The sequence below is a fragment of the Peromyscus maniculatus genome, chromosome 1 (assembly GCF_049852395.1).
Source record: "Peromyscus maniculatus bairdii isolate BWxNUB_F1_BW_parent chromosome 1, HU_Pman_BW_mat_3.1, whole genome shotgun sequence".
Lineage (NCBI taxonomy): Eukaryota > Metazoa > Chordata > Mammalia > Rodentia > Cricetidae > Peromyscus > Peromyscus maniculatus.
In genome coordinates, this window is record NC_134852.1 from 74682815 (window position 1) to 74705536 (window position 22722).

Genomic DNA, 22722 nt, shown 5'->3' on the forward strand with positions numbered 1-22722 from the left:
GGCAGCAGGCATGGGAGCGCGTGCGCGGGGGCACAGCGGGTCCCAGCGCGCCCTCGAAGAGCTCCGTGCGACCGCTGCCAACGGTGGCGGCGAGCACGCGCGCTGCCGCGTCCGCACCACCTCGGCGGGGGCGGGGCGCGGTGGAGGCGGTGACGTCAAGGCAGGGCGCGCGCCTCGGGGCCGCGGGCGGAGCCGGGAGGCGGGCGCGGCGCGCGACCGCGGGCGGAGCGGAGGGGCGCGGGGGGCGGAGCGCGGCGCAGCCAGGAAGGCGGGGGAGGAGAGGCCCGGGAGCCGCGCGGCAGCTGGGGAGGGGGCCGCGGCTGGGCGCGAGCGAGCGGAACAGCTGATCTGGTTTTCCCGAAGCCAGGGAAGATGGAAGTCGGCTAGCGGCGACTGCGGCGCTGCGGGCGGACCGGCGGGCGGCGCGGCAGGTGAGCGGCGCTGGCCGCGGTGCTGCCGGGAGGGCGGCGGGGCCGGGCGCCCCGGGCAGGTGCGATGGGGAGCGCGGCGTGGGGGGTCGCCCTGGGCTCGGCCGCGGCCGTGAGGCGAGCGGGCGCGGGGCCGGGGCCGCAGGGCACGGGGGGCGCAGGGCTCGCTGCGCGTCTGCATTGCGGGATCCGTTTAGGATCCCGTGGGCGCCACGGCCACCGGCTCCGGCTTTAGCCCGGCGCGGGCAGGGCGCGGCGCTCCCGTTGGCTCGGGTAGCTGCCTCCTGGCCCTTTTCGCGGTTCCGCACTGGAACGTGATGACAAGCGCGCGGGGACTGGGCCCTCGGTCCGTGGGGGGCGCGTCGGGGGTCCGAAGGGCAGGGCCGGTCTAGAGCGGCGCGCGAGGCCGCTGGCTTGCACAGGGGCTATGGCTGCGTGGGTCACCGTGGCCCCGCGCACCTCTCGCTGGTGGTTTCTCTGGGTCTGGCTGGACAGCCGCGAAACGATTGATGCAATTTGGCTCTGAACCCAGAGGCCTTCCCTAGTATCTCCTCACTGGAGGGGAAAAATTGTATCTGCTGTGCTTTAAGTGCTCCTTTAAATTTGGGAGATGTCAGTGATGTCATCATTAACTAAAACTTTCCTTCATTGGACATAACCGCTCAAGTGTACCCTCCTCCCGACCGGTGCAGCTACTGCAGCTCTTTGAGAATCTTAGCCATCGAATGGATCTGCCTTCTCTGCACTCAAAACCCCCAAACTCATATAAGTGCAGTTTTTATTCTGTTGGCTTGAAAATTAGTCCATTTAAGAGTGGCTGAAAGGACATGTGTCCCTACAGGTCTGGAAATCAGCTGATCCAGAGCACACAGATCCGTCGTGTCTAGCACTTACATGCTTGCACCTTGCCTTATCTCCATAAATGAAAGTGACCTGTGAGAGAAACACTTTTTTTTTTTTAAATGATTTATTTAATGTGGTGTCCAGGCAAAGATAGACAATGGGGCCTAAGTCTCCGCAGGCCTTGATTGCTTCAGGTGAATCTGCAGGGCTCCTCCTTCACCAACATCCCCTTCTAGGGTGTGCCTGAGAGAGGTCCGCCCCCCACCGCAAAGGGTGCTGGTTTCTCTAGGGCTCTTCCAGCAGTGGTGTGTCCTACCAGACCCCAAGACCTCTCCAAAGCGCTCAGGGAATGTGAAAGCTGGACATCTACACAGCACACCAAGTTCTGGGGGAAAATTCCTCTACAAATGCCAGCAGCAAGCCGTCATTTGATTATCTGAGTGTGCCATTAGTATCTGCTCTTATGGGAACAGACAAAAGCTAGTTCCCAAGACAATCTGAAAACCTACTTAAGCCTGTTGTATCAAAAGGATATCTAATAAGAGACAAAAGTATTGATGTTTTTGTATTTAATAATTAATGACACCTCCTAATTGGTTAAAATAAGGATGCCTTAAATTATTAGTGTGATCATATTGGGGTTGCAAGGAATTTAATGCCATATGCCACAGGAAGGTTTGAATCTGGCTGTAAATGTGAAGCTTTTGAACCCTGAAAGTAGTGATTACTGTGGGCCCTTGATGTCCAGGGTGGTAGTGAATGTAAAGCATTGTTGCATGGAGTCTGGACAGGTACTAATCTCAACTATACCTAGATTTGAGGTAGCAGGTGTTCCCTTGGGAAGTAAATTCTGAGGTCCCCCTCCTTGCTGGAGGAAGAGAGGGACAGCTACCAGGGGGTGAGAAGCGGGCATACCATAGTCTCTGATTTCTTGATAATGTCAAACTTATTCACATCGGCATGCTGGGTGAACAAGCTCTGTAGTGAAACTGGTCTCCTGCAGTACTTTTCCGTGGTTTTTCTTACACAGGTTGGTTGCCTTGTGCTTGTCTATAGTGCCAAGATTCTTCTGTATTTAAAGTACCTTTGGTGGTGAGTGGTTTTAGCGTTCTGGGATGTGAAAATGGAGTCTGTAAAACCATGGTGGCCTCTTTTTTAATCAATTGTTTCCACCTGTAGACCTGTCAAAATATTCACTTTTTTATTTATTCATTGTAATACTCACGAATATGTAACAGCAATTATTTCCTCTAGATTTTTAGGGACTAGTTACTTACTTCCTGTAACATTTTGAAAACATACTTGAAATGTGTTTAGGTTGAGTATTATGCCCTTCATTTCTAAGAAACCCAAATTGCCTTACCTTGTCATTTTGTCTGTCCCTCTGGATTTTAAGGTCATTCATCCATGATTTAGGTCCATAGAATAAAGGCTGAGTCAGCTCCTGCCAGGCCAGCAGGGGGCGTGCTAGGTGTGGCTTGCCTGTGCCTCTACCAGACTTTTGGGGTGGGATTACCAAGAGTGTATGTTGGGTGGGTGGTTCGAGTGTGTGTGTGTGTGTGTGTGTGTGTGTGTGTGTGTGTGTGTGTGTGCGCGCGTGCGCGCCCTCCCCCACTGTGTGCCCAAGAAATGGAGACTGGAGAAGATCCGCTTTTGAGAGGTCGAGGTCTTCAGTGTGAGATTTCTGTAATTGCCCATCTTTGAAGGGTGGTTGTTGGTCCTTAGCACATATTGAGGCTGAGGATTCATTGATTTCAGGGATGTTATTTTGGAGAGAAGAGTCGTCCTCAGGGACATGCAGTCCTGTGTGCTGGTGAGAGCACAAAGCCCCCCTTGGAAACCTTCTACTCGTAACAGTAGCAGTTGCCCTCGGTGTTCATTTCTAACTGAGCAAACCCTGGTTCTCTGTGCTGTGTCACTTCCCGGGTGAACCTCCCTACCCTCCTTGGCAGAGTTATTAGCCCCAAGGTCTTTGTGATGGAGAAGAGCAAATGCTTAATCAATGTTCAACTTGGTCCCCTAGAAAATGAGAACAGGAGAAAGTAAGCAACTACTTTTCACCTTAGTGTGGTTGATATGGCCGCCATGCATGCCTCCAGCAATTCAGCCATGTGGTTTCTGAGAGGCTGTGCCTCGTGGGCAGTGAACTCAGGCTGCCATTGTCTGCTTGAGGCTTAGGGAGCTCCTGTGGGCATGGCCCAGGGCTTCCATAACTACTGAGGGGATCAGCTGTGCTACTGAACACCAAAGACTCCTGGTGGATCCCACCTACAAAAGGGCCTTCTCATGCCTTGGAAGGAAAGTTTGATGGACACCTTATTGGAGACTGCTCCAGGTACCCTGACTAAGCACAGCTACTACTCTTTTGAAACCGCCTGGAAGAACAAATTACTGGTTTCCGGGGGGCAAATGGTAATGTCATAGTTTTTAGCTTTCTGCTGGGCCAGGCTTTTTACTCTGGCACTGTAGATGGCCATGGATGAAGTGCCACTAAACATTAAAAACAAAGGCCACCAAATCACTTACAAAGCTATTGCCACTGAAGGTGGCCAGAGAGAATTCTACACAACTAGAAACCCTCAGGCATTTAAGTGGAAATGAAGCATAAAGGTCTCTTTTATAATTCATCTTAAAATATTTTGAACCCCACAAAGAGTATCTGCCTGTTGATAGACTGCTGCGTCCCCAGGAGGTTTGTGTGTCAAACTCAGATGGTCTTGCCACAGACATGACAAAACAGTGTAAGGAGAAGCCACCTTTGTTACACTTGATGGTAGGATTCTTCTTAACCATTTATAGTAACAGGCAGGTGAGATGGTTTACAAATGTCTTAAAATATGAGGGTTTGTGCCTAGACTTATTGTTATGCTGTGTTCAGTTGATATACCTGGGAGGCCTGCTCTTTGCTGAAGGGAATCGAAGGGAGGTTGGGGAGGGGCTGGGAAGAGTGGAGAGAGGGGAGAATGCAGTTGGGATGTATTGTATGGGAGAAGAAAAAAAAAATCTAGGGAAGGGCTGGATGTGACCTGTCCCCTTGAGTGTGTGGTGGCGGTGTGTTTCGCTGCCTGGCTTGTAGATAGCATCAACTTCCAGCCAGCCACTCTGTGACTTGATCATGCCCCAGGTTCTTCGTGACAAAGGGAAACACTTGGCTTCCCGTGTCCCCAAATCCTTATCTGGTAAAACTGGTAACGCCACACAATCCCAGCTCTTGCTGCTCTTGCTCTTTGCTGTAACTGTTTCATTCTCTGAGAATAAAGCACACACTGATGCTAACACACGTTTATGTGCACCTCTTTCCCTTTAAACTAACTAGACCCATTTTCTAAGTTCAAAGGATTGAGTTTTTCTTTCCAAGAAAATATCTCCTATTTGAGCATAGTTCATACTTTCCTAGTTTTCCTTTCCAATGCTGTGGAAATGTGATGACTGAATAAATATAGATGAGTGAGATACTGTGTTTGATTTATGAAACATAAAATTAGACCTTTTCAACTCCTTTTCTTGTCTTTTCAATTTCATTCATTTTATTAGCTTATTGCACTTTCATGTGGTTCTGGGATATCTACCCATACTATGATGAGGTTGTGTGAAGTTCCTCCTTTACTGGACGAGGTTTGAAAGCAACTTGGAAGGAGGCTGCCTGACATAATCACAGAGACCTGTTCCAAATGCCAGCTTGGCAGGCTGAGCCTTTGGAGAAGACCCCAGTTTTATGTGCCTCCCCAAGGTAATGGGAGTTTGTACCCCAGACAGTTTGTTCAACTCAGTACCTGTATCAGGCACGTTGGAAAAAGGCTTCCCAGGGCATGCTTTGGGACCGTTCTTCCCTAGCCTCTACTATGTCCACTCCTGAAACTGATAGGATATCCTTGGATTCAGAAGTTCAAAGTCTCCACCATGGTTACAGTCCATTTCTTCTCAGTTCCTTCAATGATGATTTGAGACTTGAAACTAGTGTGTTGTTTGTCTGTCTGTTTTCTGTCACTGTCGTAAAATATCTGAAGCTTGATAAGAAATGTTAAAAACAAAGGAGGCTTATGGTTTTAGAGGATACAAGTTTTAGATCAAGTGCCCTGTGGTGGGGGCACCCTTGGCTCTCTGGCAGTGTGGCAGAAGGTGACAAGAGCATGGACTAAGCTCGCTTAATAACAACCTGCTCTCTGGAGAACTCCCTGTCTCCCTGAGCTCTGTATTAACCTCTTCTGAAGGAAGTAACTCAATGATCTTATCACCCTTTATCTTGCTCCAGGTCTCACCTCTTTATAATTCTACCACATTACACTTCCACACTGAAGGCCAGCTTTCTAGTATGAGTATTTGAGGAAAAATCAAAATATGTTTAAACCACAGCAATATTGCTGAAGTGTGAACAACACAATCACATTTATAATTTTCAAACATTAAAACATTCTATCAATACCCACAACATATGTAGCGATTTTTTTTGTTTTTAAAATGTATTAATTGGGATATTGTAGTCAACCTTTTCTTTCCTGCCAGCCAGTTCCCAAATAACCACATAGAGACTTATTATTGATTGTAAATCTTGGCCTATAGCTTAGACTTGTACTAGCTAATTCTTACATTTTAAATTAACCCATATTTCTTATCTATGCTCTGCCACACAGTACCTTTTCTCAGTATGGCAAGTTCATTTCCTGCTTCCTCTGCTTTTCCTCGGGACTCCCAAGACTCCTCCTCTTCTTCTTCACACGCTCTTTTTGTCTGCCAGTCCTGCCTAACCTCTACCTGTCCATCTATTGGCCAGTCAGCTTCTTCATTAAACCAATCTCAGTAACATATATTCACACAGTGTAAAGGAATAGTCCACATTTCTTCCCTTTTGTCTAATTAAAAAGGAAGGTTTTTACTTCAACATACTAAAATTATATACAACAAAAACAGTTATCAAGAATTACAAGGATGATAAAATCCAGTCCATTTGTATTTGTCAAATTTAGAAACAATCCTATTTTATCTTTGTGAGTCTAAAGTTTTATACCTAATTTACCTTTTTATCATAACTAAGGAAAACTTGAAGTCTAATTATTTAGTCTTTAACTCCATCAAAGACCCCAGAAGGATGTGTGTCTCAACTCTAGCCCAGTTTCTCCCCTTCCTTCATTGATTCTGTCAGTTTTTACTTCTAATTCAAAGCATTGCTTGGATGAATTGTTTTGACTTGCTTTTTTTCCCCTGAAGTTTAGAAAGTGTAGTAAGTTTAAAAAGTCTTCTGTGGCTGAGCAATTCTTAGTAGCCATCTCTGTTAACAGTCCTTGCAATTCTTTGAAATCAGAGGGGATGGTGAGCTCTGAGGATCAGACTGTTCCTCCTTCACTGGATGCTGCTGGTCACAGGGATAGCAGACCCGGAGAACTTCACTGATTGGGATCATTCTTGAACACTCTTTTCTGCTCTTAGAGCTGATTAGTCTTTCACAGGAAAAGCTAGAAGGTGAGGAGTAAGGACCGGCATCCTGAAGGTGGAATCCTGAAAACAGATGCAGGCAGGATGGACTTGTCGTTTTCCCCTGGGGTGGTGGTATACATCCACTACTCCACCTTGAGTATATTTGCTTGCAGTGTTGGTGTTTCAGGATGCTCTCTAACCCCTTGTTATGGGCTTGACTGTAGTGAAGGCACAGTGGTCTTATGCCATTTCTGCAGTGACATAGACTCACATAGAAGGCTGCAGACACTTTGTGAGTTCTGTTACTTATTTTGAAGGATAATTCTGTGGCTTCCTGTTTAATTTTGCTGTGCAAGCATAATTTGGAATAGTGAAACTGAAAGGCTGAAGTGGGTTGCAAAGATGGCCTTGTCTTTGGGATACGGGATATATCTCTCTTCTGCACATCCCTCTTGATTATCCCTTTGTAAAGCTCCTCTTGTCTGACATGTTGTATGTGACCTTGGCTCTCAGCTCTACCTGACTTTGAGGGCCTGCTTGACTCTAGCTCATCAAACAGATCATGCTGTCTGTGTCTAGGCTCCTCCCTTCAGCCGTGAGATTCTTCCACCAGAGTCGACTTATCCCATTTGTAGTATGGTAGGCAGTGTGTGGCGTCAGGAGTCCAGGAAGAAATGGATTTCCTGAGTCATCCCATTGCTTCGCAGGTGGAGATTGTTGGAGGAAGGTCAGTGTACTGTGACATTTACATCACATTCTTTCTTTGCCTGTAGAGTCTATCTGGAGGGCCTAGCCCCTGGCATGGGGGAGACTAACCAAGAGCCTGCTTTCTGAATGAATCCCACTTTAGAAATACTTTATAAGTCTTAATTTCACATGTATACACAAAGGGATGTATCTCTCCCATCCAACTCCATGATTCTATACAAAAAATAATTTCCTGGTTTTCCCAAAGTGCTGACTAATCAGGGTAAGGAAAGCTGGACACATTGCTGTTAGAATGTAAGGAAAATAGATATCTCTTAAAAATATTTATTTGTTGCCACATTAAGAGATGGGGGACATACCACGCATCAGAATGAGTACTTACAATTAGCAATGAGTTGTGTGGCTAGTATTCATTCCTCCTACTGGTTGTTAGACCCATCAGAGAGGCCTTATTACATCTCAGAGGCACCTTGTTCAGAACAGGCTCCCAGCTCATGTTTGTTAAGTGCATTCAGTAGCCCTATGGGAATTGAAATTAGAAATTTAATTATTCTTTCTAGAATTGCTTGGCTCCCATGAGTCCAGAAGCATAGTAGTTGAAAATGTTGTTCATATAAAATTTGAGATGCTTAGAACCTTAACTCCCAGTACAGTAGCAAGCAAAGTTTTGTTTAGGTGGCATAAAAAAACAGAGTGTGCATCATATTTCCATTCCATGTGTCTCAAATGTTATATGTATCCACAGGGAACATTAGCTCTATCTGTTTAATGAGACAACTTACTACACTATAGTTTGTTTTTTGTAATAAGACACAGCAGTTTACTGAATGGTAAACATTAATGTTATGAAAGAGACAATGGAAGGTCACATAAATGAGTCATATCTGAAACAGTCCTTTAGGGAAAAAAAGAAATGTAATGGAAGAACAGACGGCAATGTTGTGACTCATTAAAATGATCAATTAGGTTGACTTTAGACAGGTTGAGAATCCCTTATCTGAAAATGTTGAGACAGGAAGTGTTTGGAATGCTTTTCAGATTTGGAACATTGAGTTACATATAATAAGATGTCTTAGGCGTAGGACCCAAGCCCAAGCCCAGAATTCCTTTCTATTTTGTGTACACCTTACACATGCAGGCTGAAGGTAATGTTAAGCAGTACTTTCAGGACACTGTATTTGCACTCGAAGCCCATTGCATGAGGCTCAGTATGGAGTTTTCTGCATTGAGTGTTGTGTCCACACTAAAATCACTGAGGATTTTTGGAGCATTTCTGATTTTCAGATTAGAGATATTCAGCCTGTATAAAAAGGGTGGCATCTGGACAGTGAACATGCCTGTATTTAGTGACTGAGTTAAGAGGAGCATGAATTTGAGGCTACACAGTGAATTCTAGGCCAGTCTTGGCTAAATATGATAAGAGTCTGTCTCAAAAACCAAACAGACAAAATAAGAAAAAACATAGTAAATTCTAATGCTTAGAATCTCCCCAACAGGGAAGAATGTGCTTCCTGTTGCTAGACCTCCCTCCCTGCTTGATATAAACACATACAGAGAGAGAGAGGGCGGGGGCGGGGGTGTGCTGTCTTGCCTTTCTGGAGGGTCAAGCAGAATCCTTCATGTAAGTTGGGATCCATGTGCATGCTTTAAAAATGCCTGTATCTGAGTACCATGCTGGAGGTGTTGACATTAGACTAGGTACCCAACAGGACAAATAACAGCAGATGATTGTGAGGTTGGAAAACATTGACCTTACGAACGTCCATGTAACTTTCAAAGGTAACAGAGAAGTAACAAGAGGATAGGAAGAGAAGAAGAGCTTCCCTTCCTGTACAGTAGCAAAGACAGGAAGACAGGAAGTTGGACTTCTTAAGACAGAAATTGGGAGACATCTGTGAGATGAACTAGTAAAACTGTCACAATTTGACCAGATTATGATATTATATGATTTAATAATATAGAGTTAGCATAAAAACATTTGCATTGAACAGTGCTACTATAAAACCTGGTAACTATAGTTAATAGCAGTGTGATATATGCACTGTGCTCATTGCAGTGAACTAAGGGCACATTGTTCAATACCACGGTCTCTACAGAGGAGCCCTTTTTCAGAATGGAGAGTTCATAGTTCTTTCTGCCTCAGGCCTGCTGCTCTGGGTGCACCTAGGAGCAGTCTGGGATCAAACTGAGATACTCCCTTCACCCCAAAGCATGAAGTATTCATATCCTTTCTTGTGGTGATATATTATGTACCCTAATAAATTTTTTTTTCTGAAAGATCAGAGAGACAAAGGAACAAGCCACTGCCACGTCTTACCTTTAGGACTCCTCAACCTGGAAAGGCTTCAGCCAATTGGCCTCTAGCTGAATGAGCTTCCTCAGCCAAAAAAGGCTTCTAGTTCCTGTCTCCTCACACCTTATATACCTTTCTCTGCCCAGCCATCACGTCCTGGGATTAGAGGTGTGTGTACTTTCCAAGCAAAGGCATGGGATCTCAAGTGCTGGGATTAAAGGTGTGTGTGATCACTGCCTGACTCTGTTTCTCTCCTAGCCTGAGTCAATCTCATGGAGTCCAGGGTGGCTTTGAATTCACAGAGATCCAGACAGATCTCTGCCTCCCAAGTGCTAGGATTAAAGGGGTGTGCCACTGCTCCCTGGCATCTATATTTAATCTAGTGGCTTGTTCTATCCTCTGATTTTCAGGCAAATTTTATTAGGGTACACAATATATCACCACACTTTCTTCCTAATTTAGCTATCTGTTCCCTACCATGGTGGGACCACCCATTTGAATTCATAGAGCTACTGAACCCACAGCAGGAACAACATCACAGTCAAGTGTCTGGCTGTCTCATCAGCAGTGGTGACACAGATGTAAGAAGACACAGCCTAACATTTGGGTTGCTTTGGGGTAGTGGAGAGGCTGTATATGAAGGCCTCAAATGGGCAGAACATAGAGAGGTGGAATGTTGGGCCCCATGGGATATATAGGCAGGGCTCAGACCCTCTGGCTATACTGTTAGAAGGAGATGGACCCTTCCAATCTCAACTTTCATTTCTCCGTTTTAATTCCTGGCTGTACTTTGTACATGATATAAAACCGAACATCCCAGAAACCTGTTTATCAATGTTCTCGTTTTTCTAGATGCCTTTCAGAAGCAATGATCAAAACCTGGAGGGGAAGTAAAAGGGTTGGGTAGAGTTGTCAGGCGACATGTGTTAGCAGACACCTTACCTTGGCTGGGACGGCTCAGAGGAGAGTGGCCTGAGAGAATGGTGGTAGGCTTCATTGCTGACTGTAGGCCAAGGTCAGCTATGCACAGCCCCAGAGGCAGTTTTGTGGAGCCAGGAGGGTGTGAGGCCAACATTCCTTCAGCTGTGTCTCTTCACACTCTCTCTGTCAGTTACCATGTCCCTCAGTCTCTGGCTGGTGATACTTAAGGAGCCCCATTTCTTACCTGCTGATCCTGATCATTTCCGGGTGCATTGCCAACGAGTGTCTGCCAGCTACACCCCCACATTCAGTACCTTGAGTGGGTCAGTGTCTTATCTGAGGCTCCACCCTGCCTGCCCTGACTCTATTTGTTCCTTTCGTTGCTCTCACTGGGTCCTGGATTTCTCTCAGATAGGCTCATTGTCCTTCCAGACTGTCTTCACAGTGTCTGGAGGGGGTGTACACTCAGATTCCCAGAGAGAAGCTCATGAACCCCAGGGCCAGACCTGGATGAGACACTTGGACCCACCATCCCACACATGGATCACCTTCCATTTGTGCTCAGTGTCTCTGACATATGGCACCCCCCTTGCAGGTGACAGCAGGTCTAAGGCAGCACTTGTCAGGTACGGTTGATTACTTTCCCAGCTCCTCTTTGGCCAGAGCCAAACCACTTCAGGCAATTACTTCCCTGCTGGAGAAATAAGGCAACTTGGTTCAAGAAATGGTAGTAAGACCTGTCCATCAAAAGGAGAGGGCTGGCCATTTCGCAGGCTGTTGCTGTGAGGATGATGAAAGGGTAATAAACAGCTCCTTGCTGGCAACTCTTAGAGAGGTGACCTGGGAAATGGGAGGGGACAGTGGTCACTAGGCATGAGCCCCATCGAGACTGGTGCTCCAGAGTGAGTCCAGCAAGCCCCTTCTCCAAGACGATCAAGAGATTATAGACTTAGAAAGGACAGTCCAGACCCTTCAGCCAATGCAGAATCTGCCTGTGACTTTGTGTTTTAGGTAGCACACTAAAGGATTGTGCACACATTGTCCAGTGTGCATCATGGGTTGAGCTTTTACATAGATTAAATAGTAAACGTGGTGTGTGGGGGCAGAGTACAGCCATATTAGGAAGGTGGTTCTGGGTGAGCCCCACTTTCTCTTAGTATTTTGAGTATAATCGTCTGTTACAGGGGAACTTTTAAGTGGCTCCTTTAAGAAGTACTTACATCCACCAAGATGTAACTAGGACACAGCTTCCCGGACCCCACAGCCTTCAGTAGGTCCTTCTGTGTACAGGCGGGGCAGGAGCATGGACAGGGACAGAGTGCCATGAAGCAAAGCCACACTGATTGCTCTCTTTGTCCTTTGCCTGTTCATCCTCCCTCTACCCCATGAAAAACATTGGCACAAATTAGAAGATTAATTTTTTTTTTTTTTGGTTTTTCAAGACAGGGTTTCTCTGCGTAGCTTTGCGCCTTTCCTGGAGCTCACTTGGTAGCCCAGGCTGGCCTCGAACTCACAGAGATCCGCCTGGCTCTGCCTCCCGAGTGCTGGGATTAAAGGCGTGCGCCACCAGCGCCCGGCTTTTTTTTTTTTTTGGTTTAAATTTTTTTAAAAAGTAAATGTGTAGTAAAATGTATCATTTTATGAGATAGGGTCCCCATTTTTCTACCAAGATGCAACACAGGTCATTACTCCTTATACATATTTCTAGAATCATCTTATGGATGCCTATGTATGTGTTAGTTTTTCATGTTGAGACATACAGACTCATGCAGTACTTACTGGAGATTATTATATTTTTAGTCCAGAAATATGTTATTTTAAATTAAAAAGTATGCAGTTAAATTTTGGCTTTATTTAGCTATGTGGGTTTTTTCATTTAAGCTAAGTATCTTATTTCTTGGAACATAAAATTTTCTACAATATCCCTTCCTTGATTTATCTTGCAGCCTGTGGTTGCCATTACTTAGTTCCCCCTCCGCCAGTGGTAGCTCCTGCAGCAGACCCCTCTGGGTGTGAGAAATTGTATCCTCTCCCTCTCTGGCCACAGAGAAGATATCCAGGTGGTCAGAAAGGAAAGGAAGTGGATGGATTGGGGTGTGTCCCCAGTCTCCATTCATTCACTATGAAGTTAGGAAAAATATCTGGGATACCTCAATGCCTGTGTGGTTTCTTTCTTTCTTTCTTTCTTTTTTTTTTGCCATTGCCAACTGGTGCTTGTTGTTTGCTGACTGCTTGTTTTTAAAGTTGGTATAGACTCACTTCGGAAGAGGACTAATATGCAAGCCAACTCTTTGTTTGGCTTCCCATCTATTTCCCTTATTTTATAATTTATAAATTCTTACATTTTGAATAACCTGCCTTATCTGTCAGGTAACCTCACTTACTGGCTACTTGTTCTTAGGTTGTTTTCTTTTTTTAATTGAAAATTTATACTATATATTCTGATCATGGTTGGCACCCCTCCCCCATCTCTTCCAAGCTCCTCCCCATCTTCCCACCCATCCAATTCCATGATATTTTTTTTCATTTTTCCCCTCTAATAGTGTTTGCTTCTATCCTAGGTCTCTGAGCCATCCAGCCTCTAGGTCCTGGCACTCCAGACAGGGTCAGGGATGGCCTTAGGGGTTGGATCACTCTCTTCACATGGGTCTGAAGCTGGACCAGTCATTGGTTGGTCATTCCTACAATCTCTGTGTCACCCTTACATCCCGCCCACCACCCCACCTCTTGCCTTGCACATGCCATAGTCAGGACAGACTGTAGGACAAAGGTTGTGTGACTGGGTTGGTGTCCCAGTCCCTCCACTGGAAGACTTACCTGGTCACAGGAGATGGCCAGTTCAGGTACATACTGGCTATTGCTAGGAGTCTTAGCTGGCATCATCCTTGTGTAGATTTTTGGGAATTTCCCTTGCACCAGGTCTCTGCTTGACCTCAAAATACCCCGCCCCCCATTCCAGTCAACTCTTTCAATACTCTCCCTCTCCATCCACCTCCCAACCCGATCCCTCATGTTCCCAGCCCCACCTGCCCCCAGGCCACCCATGAGATCTCTTCTATTTCCCCTTCTCAAAGAGACTCATGTGTCCCCCACTGGGCCCTCTTTGTTACCTAGCCTCTCTGGGTCTGTGGATTGTGTAGCATGATTATCCTTTACTTTACACCTAATGTCCACTTATGAGTGAGTACATACCATGTTTGTCTCTCTGGGTCTGGGTTACCTCACTCAGGATGATTTTTTTCTAGTTCCATCCATTTTCCTGCAAATTTCATGATGTCATTATTTTTAACAGCTGAGTAATACTCCATCATGAAAATATACCACATTTCCTTTATCCATTCTTCAGTATCCTAACACTTGGGAGGCAGAGGCAGGCTGATCTCTGTGAGTTCAAGTCTAGCCTGGTTTACATAGTGAGTTCCAGGACAGCCAGAGCTAATAGAGAGAACTTGTCTCAAAAAAAAAAGAAAGAAAGAAAAAAGAAAGGAAGAAAGAAAAAGGAAAAAAGAAAGGATAACAGGCAAATAAAAAAGCAAACAAACCAGAATTTTAAAAAATTAAAATGAGAAAGACATAAACACACACACAAAAAAATCCATAAAAATCCACATAGCTCATTCTCTTTAGCACTAGTTTTACCAAATTGTTAAGGTCTTCATTTTCCCTCAGTTTCCCTTGCAGTTGTCCAGTGTTGACTGGAAACTTCATTTTCATCTCCCACTCCGTTTCCTGGTCCCTCGTTCTCTGGCGGACGATGGTGCCCACTTGGAGAATTGTTACTGATATGGCAATATCTCTGGCCTGATCACCAAGTTGTCAAGTTATACCATTTTCTGTAAAACTAGGTGGAAATGTCTCTTTTGTTTTTTGTTCCTGAGTATTATTATGGAGAAAGTTAACATGTTTTCTCTGTGGATACTTATGCTTCTTTTGGTTCTAGCAATGTCCCCAGGATGTTACTGGAAGCTGGCCTTTTTTGTATCACTTTCTTTTAAACTAAGTAGTGCAGCCTTGTAATAGACAAAACTCACTTCACTTCCGAAGTGTTCTTTTCGTATTATATCATTGATAGTTCTTCTATTAATAATGCAATAATCTTAATGACATGTAAGTTTTCTCCTGTGTCTTGTATCTGTCATCTCTTTAACGAACTCTGTATTTTATATACTCCCCATCTTATTCACTTGTTAATTTGGCTAATTATCCCTGTTATTTGTTTGCTTCTCATGAGGCTTTTACAGTTATCCTATTTATTTTTATTTTTAAATTCTTCCCCAACCTCTGTTTTGTCTTCGTTTGGTTTATAATTTCTCCTTTGATTTTTTTCTCTTCTGTGGAGCATGTGCTAGGCAAGATAATGGCCCCTCAAAGGTGTCAATATTTCTTCCCTCTTAACCTTGCAAGACAGAGGATCTTGGAATGGAAAACCTCAAGTTGAATATAGAATCAAGATTGCTAATTAACTCATTTTAAAATGGGGAGGTTGCCAGCATAATTCTGAATTACATTTAGGTAGCTCTCACCCCTCACCAGAGACTTCTCCTTCCAACAGTGGGAGACAATTACAGAAAACCACAACTGATCAAAATACAGAGATCAGCTTATTTGGGCTGCCCAGCCCCAAAAGATATATCTACAGTATAACTCTCACACCTAAGTCTTGGGGACCATAGTGGAGGAATGGATAAAAAGATTGTAAGAGCCAGAGGACCAAGAAGTCTGCTATAAGAGTATGTCTCCTAGAAATGATGGGAAAGATTTACTCATGATACCTTCACAATGTGGCTTCCTACACAAGATCTCAACAGGAACAACACCTGTAGAAATGCTAACATAGAACGGGACAATCTCACAGGGTCTCACTCCTAAACAAAAGCTACAGGCAGCTAAGGAATGCTGAGAGTAGGAGACAGTCTCCCAAGGGATGAGCCTCTTATACTGAGTGGTCAGTCCTGAAATCATACAGATACAAGTAACTCTAAGTGGATTCAGTGGGTTATACTTATATATTTATTTGTGTGTATGTGTGTGTGTGTGTGTGTGTGTGTGTGTGTGTGTGTGTGTGTGTGTGTGTAAAACAGTAACAGTTAAAGAAAAAAAGGCCATGGATTTGAGAGGGAGCAAGGGGACATGGGCAGAATGGGAGGGAGACAAGGTAGGGGGAAATGGTGTAATTATATTTATATTAATTATGTAATTAATTTCAAAAATATAAAATGGGAAGCATTTGCCCTGTGGGTCAATGGGGTCTTTCATAGAGGTAGGTGGAGGAAGGCAGAAGAGTAAGAACCAAAAAGATGGTTACATGAAAAGAACTGTACCTGACACTGTTGAAGGCAGAGGACTATAAGCCAAAGTGATGGCTGCCTCTAGAAGCTGGAAACATGAAAAAAAAGTTTATTCCTGTGGTGGGCATAATAACAAACCCCGAGATATTTGTGTCCTAATATATCACTTTGGTTGGCAAGGAAGGTATGCAGCTGTGATTAAGTCTAGTCCTTAAGATGGGAAAAGGATCCTGGACTATACAGTCATCACAAAAGACAGCATGACAGTGTCAGAGAAGGAGATGTGGCATGGGAGCTCATGATGCATTTCCTGAAAGGACCCGTGAGCCAGGGGCCTTGAAAAAACCTGTAATTGGTAAAAGAGCAGCCTGGAGGCAGGCTGCCATGCCCAGGGCAGTTTTAGCCCAGGGAGATCAACTGTAGATTCTGACCTCCTTAACTCCAAGATAAAGTTGTTGTTTTAAAGCCATGCATTTCATGTAATTTGTTATAGTGGTGATAGGAAACTAATAGAATGGGAAATATTCTCTTATTTTTCCAAAATATTTTTAATTGAAATACACCCTGTATACAGTTTCCTCTCCGTCCACTTCTCCCAGCTCCCCCCTCACTTCCCTAGATCCACTCCCCATTTGTTTCTTTTTTAGAAAAGAACAGGCCTCTAAGAGACGACAGCCAAACATGACAAAACAAGATACAATTAAACAAGGCAAAAGTCCTCTGACAAAACAAGATACAATTAAACAAGGCAAAAGTCCTCGTGTGGAGGCTGGATAAGGAAACCAACAGGAGGAAAGGAGCCCCAAGAGCAGGCCAAAGAGTCAGAGACACACCCACTCTCACTGTTGGGAGTCCCACAAAAGCACTGAGCTAACAACCATAACATACACACAGAGGGCCCGGTGTAGACCCATGCAGGTCCAGTGCTTGCCGCTTCAGTCTCTGTGAGTCTTTATGAGTCCTGCTTAGTTGATTCAGTGGACCATGTTCTCCTAGTGACCTCCGTCCCCTCTGGCTCTTAGAATTTTTCCCTTGAAAAGATTTCAGACCTAACTCCTTGGAGTGTTTTCCTGTTTGCTTTTACTCTTCCCCATTTTCTTCCCACACTGGTGATTCAGTGGCTTTAGGAAATGTTTGATATGATCAGGTTTTTGATGAGGATGAGGATGGGATGAAGGTAGGTCAGGGTGCAGTTTGTGGTCTGAAGAACACTTTCTCTAAATGGATTTCTCCTGCCAAAGGCAGGCCATGTACCTGGCTTCAGTGTTTACGTAGGACATTGTTTACATGGCAGGTCTTCAGGTTTCTGTTTTACATTCATTGCCTTCCTTTTGTCCTGAACAAGGTCTAGTCTACAGACACAGTGGCCTTGCTCCCAAGTCCCCCTGGCTTGTAATGACCAGTTATATTAGGGCCTGGGTGCTTTCTCCAGCATGACCTGGGTGTTGCCTGCATGGAGTCAAGGAGTACTCTGACTTGCTGTCTCTGCTTGGCTTTGTCAGTTCTAATGCTTGCTCAGTGGTTTGTGGTTTGTGGTCATGTCTACTTGATTCATTGGAGGTGGAATATATTTCTCTTTCTCTCTTTCCTTTTTCATTGTTTTTGAGGCTTTCAAAGAAAATGTGGAGGAGTAAATTGTTCACTAGATGCTGGGAAGCTGCTGTCTGGTGGGTGACTATGTACATGTTCAGGATTTTGTTTTTCAATTTTGGGGACACCTTGTGCTTTGAGAAGGAGAAATGGGTCATCATGTGCATGGGGGCTGGGCATTGTTTAGGAATGCTGGGGTAGAGTTGTGTTTTACTCTTGAATGCTTCTCCACAAAAACCCTTCTGTTACATTAGACAAGCTATTGTACTAGAGATTTGGCATCCCCAAGAGCCAGCCTGGCCCCTCCTTGCACAGCAGCTTGGAGGAAAGGGAGACAGGCAAGTACCACACTGGGCATCTGTACCCCTCCTCCTAGGCCACCGAGCACCCTGCCTAGTTCACGTGGCTTTGCAGTGACCACATGTGCCTAGAATCGAAGTGAACTTTTGGAACCAATCCATAAAACCTTGAATGAACATTTACTGCTATAATAATTTCATTAACTCATTAATGTATATCTATTAGTTTTTTCCATAATGTCTGAGTAGCAAGATGGGCTACCACTGGTTGCCAAGTGCTTTGCCCTCATTATGTAGTTAAGTTGCATGCTTCCTGGGAGGGAGGGATAGTGTTCATCCTGAGCTCAGAGATAACCCAGCCAAAGTGGACAGTTGTTGGTTTCCTCTTCTACTCTACACAAAATGTCTTTGTAAACATCCATTCAATCCTTTATGTCAAGGAGATAACTTGCTGGGTTGAGTTGAAGCTTACAACTTTATGTGTTCTCTGATGAACAGTTGTGCATACACATCTGTGGATCCAAATTATATTCCGTCTGTAGTTTTCTTGCAGTATAACTTGTGTTTTTTTTAATACTCAAAATAGTTTCATGTTTAAAAAAATCCCTCAAGTTTGCAGAATTTCTTCAGAAGTGGGACGTCTTCAGTTCTAAGGAATGAGAGCTGGGAGAGATTTGGCCCAGCCTAGCCTGCTATGGACTCTCCTTTGTGCAGGCATTTCAGCCTGTTGCCTCTAGGGTACCTGCCAGCCAAGTGGCTTGTGGGTGGGAGAGAGCAGCTTCCCTAACTGCCTGGGATACATCTGCCATACCTTAAAAAGAGAATGAGCTGAATCTCAGCATGTATTTCTTCTTTCCCCAAGTGACTCATGGTCTCTTGAGTACATTGGGACTCTCACTCGTGAAATGAAGAATTGGTGGCCCATGGCTTCATAGAATCTGGGAGTCTGCGTCCTGACATCTGTGTCAACAGGGGGTCTCTAGAGCCTAGGGACCAGTTCAAATGGTTGACTCCATCATGGTGCTGGTACAAATATGGAGAAGCAGCAGGTTATAAGTAGGCATCTGGAAAAGCCTGTACTCCACAGCTGTACAGCCAGAATATTTGAGGATGTAGAAAATGCAACTGTCCTGATGTCTGGATACCTAGGGAAATATGGGAATGAGTCATGTCTCTGGGCTCCCTAGGACTCCCCCGAGCAGAGGACACATACCTATGGTCAGTTCTGGGACAAGTCAGGCATAGCTTTTCACAAGCTGCCTTTCTTCCCCTCCATGCACCCATTTATTGGCCCCTTTATCTCCTGCTATGAGTATTTTTTCTCTAGTCACCCTCTTCTCTAATCCCCTATGGCACTTTCTCAGAAATTCACTCCATACCACCCTCTACTTTACTCACCTGCCCTCTACATATAGGCTGCGCATGTCTGACTATGTTTTTGTTTCTGTCAGGCCCCCAAAGATGTGGGCCATTTTGTATGTTGATTCCTTGAGTTGGAGGTTTTGAATAGCAGGAGACACTTTGGGCTGAGGGTCTGCTCTGGCTGAACAATTTTAAAGTTATTTAGTGTGGTTGTGTATGTGCCAGGACATGGATACGTCATGGTATGTATGAAGTCCAAGGGGAACTCGGAGAGGTCAGAGGTGGGAGTCGTTTCTTTTCTTCTACCAAGTGACTGAACTGAAGTCATCAGCCTTCAGCACCTTTATCTGCTGATTTGTTGAGACAGTCCTCTGGCTGGGCCTTTTATTGGTGTGTCTATATAGTAAGTGTCGTGGAAGTGCTCTGTATGTATGAGAGGCATAATGAATATGGACATAGGATAGGGCTGAGCACAAATCAGAGATTCTGTGGACCTATGTGTTGGAGCTATACAATTATAAATAGCTTGGGAAGTGGATTCATGGGTAGATGGGTCAGGACTCATACATTCATGTGCCAAAGCTTGAGAGAGCCCAGTGGGCAAGTGGGCAGTTCTCAGCCTGTGGTTGATAAACATTTGGGCTCATCCAAAAGCTCTGCTGAATAGACAGAGGCAAAAGATGTGTTGTGTTTTCTGAAAGTCCATTTTCTTCTTATTACATCAGAAGATTAAAAACGTAAGTCTCAGGCTGAGTATGGTGGCACACACCTTTAATCCTAGCACTCGGGAGACAGAGCTAGGCAGAACTCTTGTCAGTTCAAGGCCAGCCTGATCATAGAGAGTTCCAGGGCAGCCATGGTTCCACTGAGAGACCCTGTCTCAACCATGCAGATAGACAAGCAAAATGCAAATCTCTGTATGTAAGCCAGCATGTGATACATTGGGATATGACTATTGAGTCAGGGCACAGGAAGAGGATGATTCTGAAGCCTGTTATATGGTTGATATCTATTTGAGGTTTTATAACTTCGGCAAGCCCAATTATCGCAAAAATTCAAACTTCAGAACATTTTGTAAGTTCTTCGTTAATACTCCCCCAAGCAGAGTGACCTGCACATACCCTTTGTCTCAGCCATACAGTGCATGGCTGCTGTGTCCCTACTCTGGCTTCAGCCTTTCCCTAGTGCCCAGTGTGGCTTTCATTCAAAGATCTCACCCCTGCTTTCCCTCAGTGCCCTCCTTCTGTAGTCCCTTGCTCCTGAACCTTTCCCTGCAAGCATGAGACTGCATCTGTAAGTCCTGACCCCCATCACAGAATTAATAGCCTCCAAAGAACTCTGCAGCGGAGGTCTGAGGTCCGGGAGGGTAGGTGGCAGTCTTCTCAGCGTGGAGCACCTTCATCAAGGTCAGAGTGCTTGTTTAGATTTCTCCGTGAAGCTACTCCACACTGCAGTTCTTTACACCTTCAGTGCCCCTCATAACTTTGCACTGCCCCCCTACGCCCCTCCTATATTCTGATTTGGAAATCCAAAGTTATTTTAATGCTTCATTAGAGTAGAGTGTGCATTATTAAGCCACCCGGGCTTCAGAGATAGCCATCTTTTCCATCCACAAATGGTAGGAACACTATCTGTTGTGGTTCGTAGAGGATAGCCCTCTCCTTGGTCCTTCCTGTTACTTCATGCCTCCCTACACACGCCATTATACATTTCTGACACATTCTCAGCATCAGTTAGGTGTGTGCAGTGGCCTACACAGCCACTCTTCTTCTGTGAGTTGGTAATGAGGTGAGATTGTCTCAGGAGCACCTAACACTGATGGTGTTTTGAAGGGTCATACATGTATGGAAAGTTCCTCTGTAGTCCAACCACACCCTTTGCCTACTCTGACATTCAATGCCAGCTTCCTTATAGACTCAGCCACACACATATTCAGGCAGTCACAAGATCTGCTGGGCATTCTGCTTCTGTATAGCCTGAGGAAGGGCAGAGTCTGGTCTTTCACTAGTTTGTCCAGCAGGGACTAGTGACAACTCTCAGTATTTTGTGACCTCTATCTCTACAGTTAATCTGTTGATTAAATCTCCTTGCTTCTGGTTTTGTCAAACGTTTCCTTGTAAGGTAGTATATGTCTTTCTAAAGCAGCCATTGGCAATGAAGTAATCATGTGTGCAGAGAATGTTATATCCAGTTACTGTATCTTTTACTGTCTTGGTAGGTTTGTGTACACGTGTGCATGTGGTGCTAGATGTCGTTCTAGGACTGCATCTCTACTTTATTGAGGCAGACATCTCACTGAACCTAGAGTTTGCTATTTCAGCTAGACTGGCTGGCCAGCAAGCCCCAAGGGTCCTCCCGTTTCTCCTTCCCCAGATCTGCGGTTACCGACACATGTTACTGTGCTCAGCTTTTCCATGGGTGCTTGGGATCTGAGCTTTTAGTGCAAAGCACTTTACCTGCTGATAAAGCACCACCCCCCCAAGTTGGTGTTTTCTTTCTCGAGCATGCCATTAAATATCCTGCTCAAATAAAGGTTTTGGTGGCTACACAGTCCTACACTGAGTGAGTGGGTTGTGGTTGCTGAAGGGATTATTGATTGAGGCTTGCCAAGGGAGAGCATGGTGACTTCCACATGGACGTGTTCCAGGAAGAAATTCTGAATATCCCCCCCCCCCCCCCCCCGCAGCCTGGCGGGTCCTCATGAACTGCAGTCTCTGCCCATTGTGGTCCATGGTGTCCCATTGCCCCTCCAATCCCGTTCTCGGGGGGTTATGTGGCCCCTTCACCCCTTTTCATCTGATTTCTGCAATGTTCTCATGCCAGCTTTCTGAACTAGGTCCTTGGCAGCATACCCCAAATGTTGACAATCTTTTTTCTATGAGTCTTTACAAAAAAGAGGGGGAGGGGACATGACTGACTAGTGGGCAGATTTGTTCCTGAGATGAGTTAGACCTTCCTGAAAGTGACATTCCTTGGGGTTTTGAATGGGGATGTAGTAAAGAGTTAGTCAAACATCTGGAAAAGAGCAGAGAACGAGATGGTGGGAAATGGAGTCTGGAAGAATTCAGATAATAGATTTGCAGGATTGCATGTGAGGCAGGAGGGCCTGCCCCATGTAGAGGAGGAAGACCAGCAGCAGCGTGAGTGAGAGGAACTTTCTGGAGACAGACTCTAGGGCTGGTGCTCTAGTGCTGATGTCAGACTCTTCAGCCATGTTGGGAGCACAGCTCCAGCAGATCTGTGAGGACAGAGCCTCTGCTGCCCTGTGTACAGAGCCAGGTACAGGAATGAGGCCTGTGCAGAGGTGCTAGCAGGGTCTTAGAGGAGGAGAACTAGATGTCACAGACTCTCCAAGCTGCTCCCTCAGTCTCTCGCTGAATGGGTGACCCAAGCATAATAGCTAGTCTTTGAATCACTAAATGCTATGTGGTTGTCCTGTCCAGAGCCATCTGCCTGTCTACTGAGAACATGTTATATAATCCAGGCCAGTGTGCAGCCAGCTCCACAGAGGACAGGGCAGGGCAGTGGATACATGAGAATGCCAGGCTGCCCAGATGGTCCTCGTGTGCACCTGTTCC

At 45.3% G+C, this 22722-nt stretch overlaps 1 protein-coding gene across 2 annotated transcripts in view; it reads left to right on the forward strand.

The window, feature by feature from the left end:
* The first annotated feature begins 273 nt into the window (after positions 1–273).
* Otud7a (OTU deubiquitinase 7A) overlaps positions 274–22722 on the forward strand; it is a 304503-nt gene continuing 282054 nt past the window's right edge. The window contains exon 1 of one of the 2 annotated variants that reach the window (XM_076544154.1): positions 274–431. The gene's annotated coding sequence lies outside the window, so the exon portion shown is untranslated. The remainder of the gene's footprint in view (positions 432–22722) is intronic. The other variant, XM_076544147.1, reaches the window with a different exon arrangement.